This window comes from Puma concolor, chromosome B4 (assembly GCF_028749965.1).
Source record: "Puma concolor isolate L17-30 chromosome B4, mPumCon1.1.hap2, whole genome shotgun sequence".
Classification (NCBI taxonomy): domain Eukaryota; kingdom Metazoa; phylum Chordata; class Mammalia; order Carnivora; family Felidae; genus Puma; species Puma concolor.
In genome coordinates, this window is record NC_141673.1 from 49766920 (window position 1) to 49776095 (window position 9176).

Consider the following 9176-nt stretch of genomic DNA (forward strand, 5'->3'; position numbering starts at 1 on the left):
TTTCTATTAATAATACCACCGAGCTCCACACATCTAGGTCAGATTGGATTCCTCTCACTCATTTTCTCCTAAGCCTTGTTGAGTGTACCTTCCACATTTTTCTAAGGTCCATATTCTCTCAGTGCTGCTCCTCACCCTCTCTCCTGGCCTCTCGACAGCCCAGGCTGCCCCTGCCAGCCCTACCCATCCAGATCTCAGCATCCCACTCCGACCTCCGATCAACCTGACCCACAGTGTATCCACAGTGGACCCTGCCAAGCAGAACCGAAGCACAGGGGGGTGCGCCCATCACTCCAGAACAAAGCCTCCTTAACAAGAGGTGAGTGACCATCCAGGATCTGCCCTGATATCCTGACTTGGTGTGATTTCCTACACAGCTAACGATTCCATCTCTGCCTGCATTCCTTAGCGTCTGCTTTTGCCTCCTCCTGGGATGCCTTCCTCTCCACTGTATTTCCAAATTCTGGGAATTCTTCAAGGTTTTCTTATAAATGCTCCCTTTTCTGGGAGGCCTTCAACTTAATCTTTACTTCCTGTGAATATCCAATAGCATTTATCTGTACTTCTTTCTTGTCAGTCATCATTTGCTATCCCTGTGTTATTTATATACATGTTTATCTTGCTAGACCAGTGATTCTCCCATCCAAGTACTAACCAGGCCCGACCCTGCTTAGCTTCCGAGATCAGACGAGATCGGGCGCGTTCAGGGTGGTATGGCCGAAGACTAGACCAGTGATTCTCAAACAGAGATGATTTTGCCCCCCAGGTGATCTCAGCCAAGAGGCAGTGTCAGGAAATAGTTTTGATTGTCACAGTCGGGGGATGGGGAAAGGTACTGCTGGCGTGTAGTGGGTAGAGGCCAGAGAGACTGCTGAACGGCCTACAATGTACAGAACAACCCTCTACAACAAAGAAACGTCAACAGAGTGAGGGTGGGAAACCCTGGACTAGTTCTGAGCTCTTGTAGAAAGGGTTCCATAACCTATGCCTATGTGTCTTCTGCAGATGCTAACTCAGTCTTGCATATGGTCGTTGCTAAGGAAATATTTGTTGACTTAATGGAACAGGAAGAACTTTGGGAGAAAAGGCACAGCCCTCAGGGATGACACACAGTATGGTCTTACAGTAGCGTGTAGGTATCTGTGCCCAATACGTGTGCTTCTCCTTACAAGAAGAGCTTTCCAGCATCAAAGGTCTTTCTCATCTCACCCGGTGCAGAGTGCAGGTGACAGCCTCAGAGGGCCTCCTGGATGTCGTGGTCAGTCTGGTGATTCACATTTTGGAAGAGTCTTTCAAAAGATGTAGTCTTCTATAAAACAGGCAAAATGATACTTTCATTTTCTTTTAATATTTCAGCATTCGAGGCGTGTATCTTGATTCTGAGTAAGTTGGATGATTTTCAGCATATCAAGGTCATCACACCCTGAAGAGTTGGCCTCCGTCCTTCAGTCAGGCCTGCAGTTAAGCCATCTCAGAAAAACACAGGCTTGGAATATGTCTCCGAGGCTGCCATTAGTTCATGTGTTGTTTAAACAATCCGGAGATTTGATTTGATTTTTTTTTTTTTAATGTTTTATTATTTGCCGAGAGAGAGAGAACAAGCAGGGGAGGGGCAGAGAGAGAGGGAGACAGAGAATCTCAAGCAGGCTCACGCAGTCAGTGCAGAGCCCAACACAGGGCTTGATCTCAGGAACCATGAGATCATGACCCGAATGACCTGAGTCAGATGCTTAACTGACTGAGCCACCCAGGCGTCCCTACCCCTGGTATTTAGAGAGAGAGGGAAAAAAAAAAAAAAAAATCCCTGCTCAGTTTTCTCCTAACTCATACCCACTAGAGTTTAAGCCTGATTCTTTTCAATCTGCTCTCAGAAATAGAGAACCACTGAAGGTAACACAACACCAGTAACAATAGCAGAAACGGCTAACTCCTTCCGATTTATGGAGGACTTTTTACTGGCTTTCCCACTTACTGAATGAACAGTGTAACCTCCCCAGTGGTGGTTGGGCTTGGGCTCCAATCTTCCTCTTTCCTTCTCTTTACTGCTCATTGGCACTTTCTCCGTGGTGGGGACAGGAAAAACATTCATCAGTCATTTTTGTAAATCCTGATTTTAAGTAATGGTTCATTTTAAGTTTGTAGCTAATCTAGGGATTATCTACCTTCATACTCATTGACATGAAAAAACTGTAGTTTTTTTTGGGTTTAAATCCAATTGTCTTCTGGACAAATCCGAATTTGCTAATTCTCTAGCTCTCAAATCCCACCTCTCTTTTTTATCAAATCATTTCCCAAGTATTTCTTATGTTTCATAGGAAACAAATGGTAAAATAATTGTTTCGAGTATAGGATATCATACTGAGAGGTAAAATATATACTAATCCCATAAGGCAGATATTTATAAGCATTTTTTAATGCAAGAAGGATTAACTGCATACAAATTTCACACCCATCTCTTCATACATACTACCGAGACTGAAGTATTATTGAGCCTTGCCTATACATCTATAAATAACAAGCAAGGATTTGCTACCGAAAGAGCCAATAGTTTATTCAGCATCTTCCATTGCGGGTAACTTCAATCCTGACTCTGAAAACATACTCACTTTTCAGTAAGATTTCTATTCCCAGGTGGCACTTTGCCTGTGACCAAGGGTCATGAGGTGGGATGCTATTGCTGAGCAATGTCACAAAGCGGTGGCCTTTGTCTGAAGAGTTAATGACTTGGGGAGGGGGCAGTTTATCCTTCACCCCACCCAGAGCAGAGAGAAATCGCCAGCAACACATTAGTGTGGGTTAGACAGAATCAGACGGAAATTTGAAGCCACAAGTGTCCCTTAGAATGAATTCTCAGATTCATAGAATCTGAGAGATCCAATGAGATTTCATGGAAATCTAAGGAGAACCTGGGAATTTCTGCAAGTTGTGAGACACAGGCCTCAACTGATTTAACTTAAATCTCAAAGAGTAACTAGTATCTGGATTACTCAGTTAACACTTATGGAGTGCCTACTATGTACCAGGATATTTTAAAGGCACTGGGGTGACAGTGTTGAATAAGGCAGGCTTCCTGCACTTGACCTTTCTTTCTTTCTTTTTCATTTTCTTTTGCTTTTTTAAGTAATCTTTATGCCCAGCATGGGGCTCAAACCCATGACCCTGAGATCATGAGATGCATGCTCTACTGACTGAACCAGCCAGGGGCCCCTTGACCTTACTTTTTGGGCGGGGCACAGAGCAAAAACAGACAAGAGAGACAGGCAATAAACAAACAAAGAAAGGGACCAACAAGACTCTTTTCAGAGAGTAGAAAGCATTATGGGAGGGGCGCCTGGGTGGCGCAGTCGGTTAAGCGTCCGACTTCAGCCAGGTCACGATCTCGCGGTCCGTGAGTTCGAGCCCCGCGTCAGGCTCTGGGCTGATGGCTCGGAGCCTGGAGCCTGTTTCCGATTCTGTGTCTCCCTCTCTCTCTGCCCCTCCCCCGTTCATGCTCTGTCTCTCTCTGTCCCAAAAATAAATAAACGTTGAAAAAAAAAAAAAAAAAGAAAGCATTATGGGAAAAAAATGGTTTCAAAGGTATGTGTTATGAGTCCCAAGACAGAGGTAGGGAGAAGAATGAAAGCGAACTTAGATCAGATCAGGGAGGGCTTCATAAGGAGGGGCTGTTCGACCGGGTCCTGAAGAGCAGGAAGGAGCCAACCATGTATAATTCCTGGGGTGTTCACTCTAAGCAAAGAATGGAAAGCATGAGGCTGTAAGCAGGAAAAGCAAAAATCAGTGGGACCGGCTATAACCGACCAAGGGAAAAGCTATTGCATCAATTCCCTAGAGCTTTGCTCTAACAAAGTACCACCGAGTGGATGGCTTAAGAGAACAGATTGTCTCACAGGTCTCTGGGGGGCTAGGAGTCCAAAATGAAGGTATGAGCAGGGTCAGTTCCTTCTGAGGGCTGTGAAGGATAATCTGTTTGATGCCCCTCTCCTAGCTTCTGGTGGTTTGCTGTCTGTCTTGGGCTTTCCTGGTTTGTCCTCTACCCCCACATGGCATGGTCCCTGTGTCTCTTGACCTAACTCCCCTTGTTACGAGGACACCAGTCTTACTGGATTAGGATGTACCTAATGATCTCATTTTCACTCGGTTACCTCTGCAGAGACTCTATTTCCAAATGAGATCACAGTCTGAGGTGGGAGGTGGTTGGGGGGGGGGGTTAGGACTTCAACAGATCTCTTGTGGTGGGGGGGGGGGTACACAATTCAACCCATAAGAGGACACAGAGAGTTCAGAGATTTTTTAATGTATTTTATTTTTTAAATATTTTATTTTATTATTTTTGAGAGAGAGAATGTGAGCAGTGGAGTGGGGGGGGGGGGAGGCAGAGAGAGAAGGAGACAGAGGATCTGAAGTGGGCCCTGTGCTCACAGCAGCGAGCCCGATGCAGGGCTCAAACTCATGAACCTTGAGATCGTGACCTGAGCTGAAGTTGGACGCCGAACCGACTGAGCTACCCAGGTGCCCCAGCTTAGATTTTATTTTTAAGCACCATCTTGAAATGTCTGGCATGTGGCAAATAATAAATGTCAGCAAGTATCATTATTATGCAGGGAATTTCTTTAAAAATGCAAAAAGTTAACAGAATAGGGTTTTACAAAGTGAAATCAGATTGTGTGCTGGCTGAAATCCCTGCAATGGCTCCCCCTTCAAACTCTGAGAAATGTCAAGTCAATAAAAGACCCACAAACCCCACAGGATCTGAGTCCACTATGGTCTTTGACCTTGTCTCCCACCAGAGACTAACCCCTGCCTGCTCCTCCCACTCCATCCACACTGGTCTCCTTATTTGTCCCCAAGCACCCCAAGCATGGCCCCCACCTCGGAGCCTTTTTGTGTTATTGCTTCTGCCTGGAATGCTTGTCCTCCAGATACTGTCCCTAATGTCATACAGGCTTCACTTCTAATACCGCTCTTAAAATAGTGCCTTCATCAATTTCTGTCTCTTACTTCACTGAACTATTCCTCATAGCTTTTATAACTACTTAGACTTATTACACACACACACACACACACACACACATCTGCTCTTGTCTCTGGAACGTCAGCTCTGTGAGGAAAGGGAAATGTATGTTCTAGTCAATTTGCCACCAGAGTCACAGCCGCCGGAACAGTGCCTGACACCTAGGAGATGTTCAATATGTTTGTTGAATAAATGAATCAAGGGAGCCGATGAAACCAGGTGTCTCTATTCTCATTCAAGTATGGTCTTCTCTCTCTTTTGGATTGTGTCTGCAATCCATAAATGTCTCACTATTTCTTTGTTTCACCAATGAACTGTCTCAGTCCCCTATAAGTTTGTCTGTGTACATTGTTGAGCACTCAGTGATGCATATTTAAAGGACAGATATTTATCTCAGGGACATGGAGTTAACAGCTATTGTCTACCTCATTTTGTATTCTTCACTTACTTGCAGCTACATAAATCTGGGTTCTGCAGGGATGGGAAGTGAGATGCCTTTCAAATGAACCCCAGAATGCCTACAGATGACCTCTTCTCTGTCCTGCAGTGGTGGAGGGAGTTCCTAAGCCCCAAGAGAGCAATTAAGTCAAACGATTACGAAGAATCTGAAATGCTTCCCGCTGCAAAGTAGAAGTAAATTAGACATAAACCAAATTAGAAACAGAAATGTATATTGCACTGCAAAATGTGACTTCAGATGCACTGAACCACACAAGAAAATCAATCAAATTGCTTTAGAATCCCATCTTCTGGTACTGCCTTGTTTCATAATCCCAAAGAGTCTAACACAAGTTGATCATTATGAAACTGACTTACAAAGAAAAGACTTTTGACTATTTCCAAAATTTGCATCAGCCTTTAATAGAAGAAGGTCTGCCACTGCTAACGGTATTCAAAAGAATGTGCTGTGAGTCCTTAAATTAATTCCAAAGAGACAGTCCAAAAATGTTTTAGGAAAGGCATCATCACTGAAATAAATGAATGGTTTCCCAATGTGACCACTCAATTAAATGCACAAATTTTGCTGAGATAATTTTAAATTCAGGCATACCTTATAATAAATTTATGCGTATTTAGTTTGTGGTGTATTATGTTTTCCAGTATGCTTCTCAGTTAATTAAAAAGTGGTTCATTACAACTTTTACAAATTATTTATGAGAGAACTATATATTTTCCAGGAAAAAAAAAAGATTGCCTAATTTGAAAATGTATGGTGCTGGCCAAACATTTTAAACTATGCAAACGGTTATAAAAACTTCTTTACTATTCTTTTACTCCATTAATTTCCTTGAGGTTCTTACTTTAAAAAGAGGCCTTCCTTAAAAGGATACCTATTCAAAAGACATTCCTGATTAAATACCCTACGTAATAAAACTATTAACAAGAAGGAGGAAAGGGCAGAGAGAAAAGGAAGGAGGAGAAGGAGGAGGAGGAGGGGTGGGGGAGGAGGAGCAGGGAGAGGAAAGGGAGAAAAACAACATTTCTGGGTGACAAAGATTTCCAAATTCCAGCAAATGCCCCAGTAATTCCAAATAGCATTCACTACAGAAATTTTAGTACATCAGAAGTATTTATCAGGCCCTTAGAATTTCATTCCCAACCCTGATTGACCGTAAATTAAGACGTGCATGCCTTTTGAGCTGTTACTATATTTGTAGTTTGAATTTAGTCACTAATTTACCCAGACTGGCCAATTCTTTCAAGTGAACACTGATGTATTTTTCACATGGCCTCAATAGGCAACTTCAAATAATTTACCAGCCAATTCAGTCAAAAGAAACAGATTGGTAATGTACACAAACTCATTCATTGTAATCTGAGAAAAAGTCACAAGGGTATATTCTAACTAATAGCACCCCGGGAGAGTAACGGAGAAGGGCTGGCTTAGAAAGTTCTCTGCACCACAGAATGTGCTCCTTCATTACTTTTCTGAAGCTTGTTTGGTCTTCACTCTATGCGACAAAGATTTCTCATAATGGACTGGAAATGCACTGTGGCGTATTTCAAGAAAAAAAAAATGATAATTATTAATAGTGAGAGAGCTTCATGCCGAGGTCAAAGGCACTCTGGTGGAAGCAAATAACATAGAGGTTTTCCCTCGAAGCTCCCCAGAGCTTTTCTTTACACCCAAGGCATTTCCGGTGGAAACAGCTTCACGAGACAAGAGCGTTGTTTTGAAAATTAACCTTGCCTTTTTGGAACATCGAGAAAAGATACTCATGTATTTCAGTTCTTCCACTCCTGCCTGGTTTTCGAGCAAAACTTATTTTTGAAATATTTTCTCTCCCGATTAGCTAAATGATTTAATTTGGGTAATCTCAAAGTTGTTTAAATTAATGATTCAAGATTTCAGTAATTTTAAAACATCATAGCCACATTTATTTATTAATCATTTATACCACATGTGTGTATCGAGCCCCTCCTGGGCACTCGAGATACTGCAGCGAAAAGACCAGCAAGCTTCTTACTCTTATGAAGCTTCCTTTGAAGTTGGGGAGGTGGAGGGGTTACCAAAAATGAATAAATAAATAAACAAAAAACTACAGCATATGGTGTTGTTTCCTGAGAATCAAAATAGGGCATTCTGATAGAGAAGGACAAATGGGTATTCTAAGATATTTTTTAATGCTTGTTTTTGAGAGACAGAGACAGAGCATGACTGGGGGAGAGGCAGAGAGAGAGAGGGAGACACAGAATCCCAAGCAGGCTCCAGGCTCTGAGCTGCCAGCACAGAGCCCAATGCAGGCCTTGAGCCCATCAACTGTGAGATCATGACCTAAGCCGAAGTCGGACGCTTAAACCACTGAACCACCCAAGCGCCCCAACAAAAGGCTATTCTAGATTGACCCATCAGGGAAATCCTCTCTGAAGATACAACAGTAGAACTCAGTATTGAATGATAAGAAGGAACCAGCTATGCAAAAATCAAGCAGGAAAAGCATTTGGGGCAGAGGGAAGAGCCAATGCAAAGGCCCTAAAGCAGAATGAGTGTGGTCTGTTCCAGGAACAGGAAGAAGGCCAGATACGGTAAATGGATTGGAATGGGTTCAGAGTAGGCATGGAATAATCCCAGTCCAGAAATTCGCAGCCATCACCGTACCCTTGATTAAACGGATGAACATCAAGGCAGTATATTCTGATCTGAGTTCTGTCCCCTTCCAATATAATCTGCACGTCACTGTTAATTAACCTAAAATATCATGTTAATTAATTGAACCTTCATGTCCAAAAATCATCTTATATACCATCTGCCTACAGAAAAAAAGGTCAAGTTATTTAGCTTGACATTTACAGACCTCCAAAAAGTTACGCCAACCGGTCTATACAGCTTCAAGCCCCTGTCCTTCTCTACGAAATACTTCTTTAGCCAGACCTTTACTCCAACACTCCCTTAATTTTAACCTCACTTTTTTTCTCCTGCCATCCCCTATTATCCTGCACGACTCTCTCCCCCGTCTCAACAAAGTCCTATCAATTTCTATCAGAAGTCTTTTTGTAACTAGGAAAAGAAAATCCAACACAAAGAGGCTTACACAAAAAGAACTTCCTGGCTCAAGTAAATTAAATGTCCAAAGTAAAACAACTTTAGGCAGAGTTTTATCCAGAGGCCAAAGTTATTTATTTTGAGATCATCTTGCCTCCGTATGGCTCCGCGTGCTGGTTTCATTTTCAAGCTGGCTTCCTCCAGGATGGCAAAGCTGGCTGCAGCAGTTCGAGGCCCTGTACGGGGTTGAATGGCGTTTTCCCCAAATTCATGTACATCCACCCGGAACCTGTGAACGTGGCCTTATTTGGAAACGTGATTTTTGCAGATGTGATCAAGTTAAAATGAGGTCATACTGGGTTTAGAATAGGCCCTAATCCAATGACTGGTGTCTTTATAAGAAGAAAGAAATTATGGGGCGCCTGGGTGGCTCAGTCGGCTGAGCATCCTACTGTTGATTTTGGCTTAGGTCACGATCTCACGGTTCATGAGTTCGAGCCCCTCATGAGGCTCTCGCTGACGGTGCAGAGTCTGCTTGGGATTCTCTCTCTCTCCCTCTCTCTCTGCCCTTCTCTCTCTCTCTCTCAATGAATAAACTTAAAAAAAGGAAGAAGAAAGAAGTTTGGACACAGAGAGACGCGGGAGAGGCTCTCTGTGAAGATGATGGCCGAGATTCGTGTG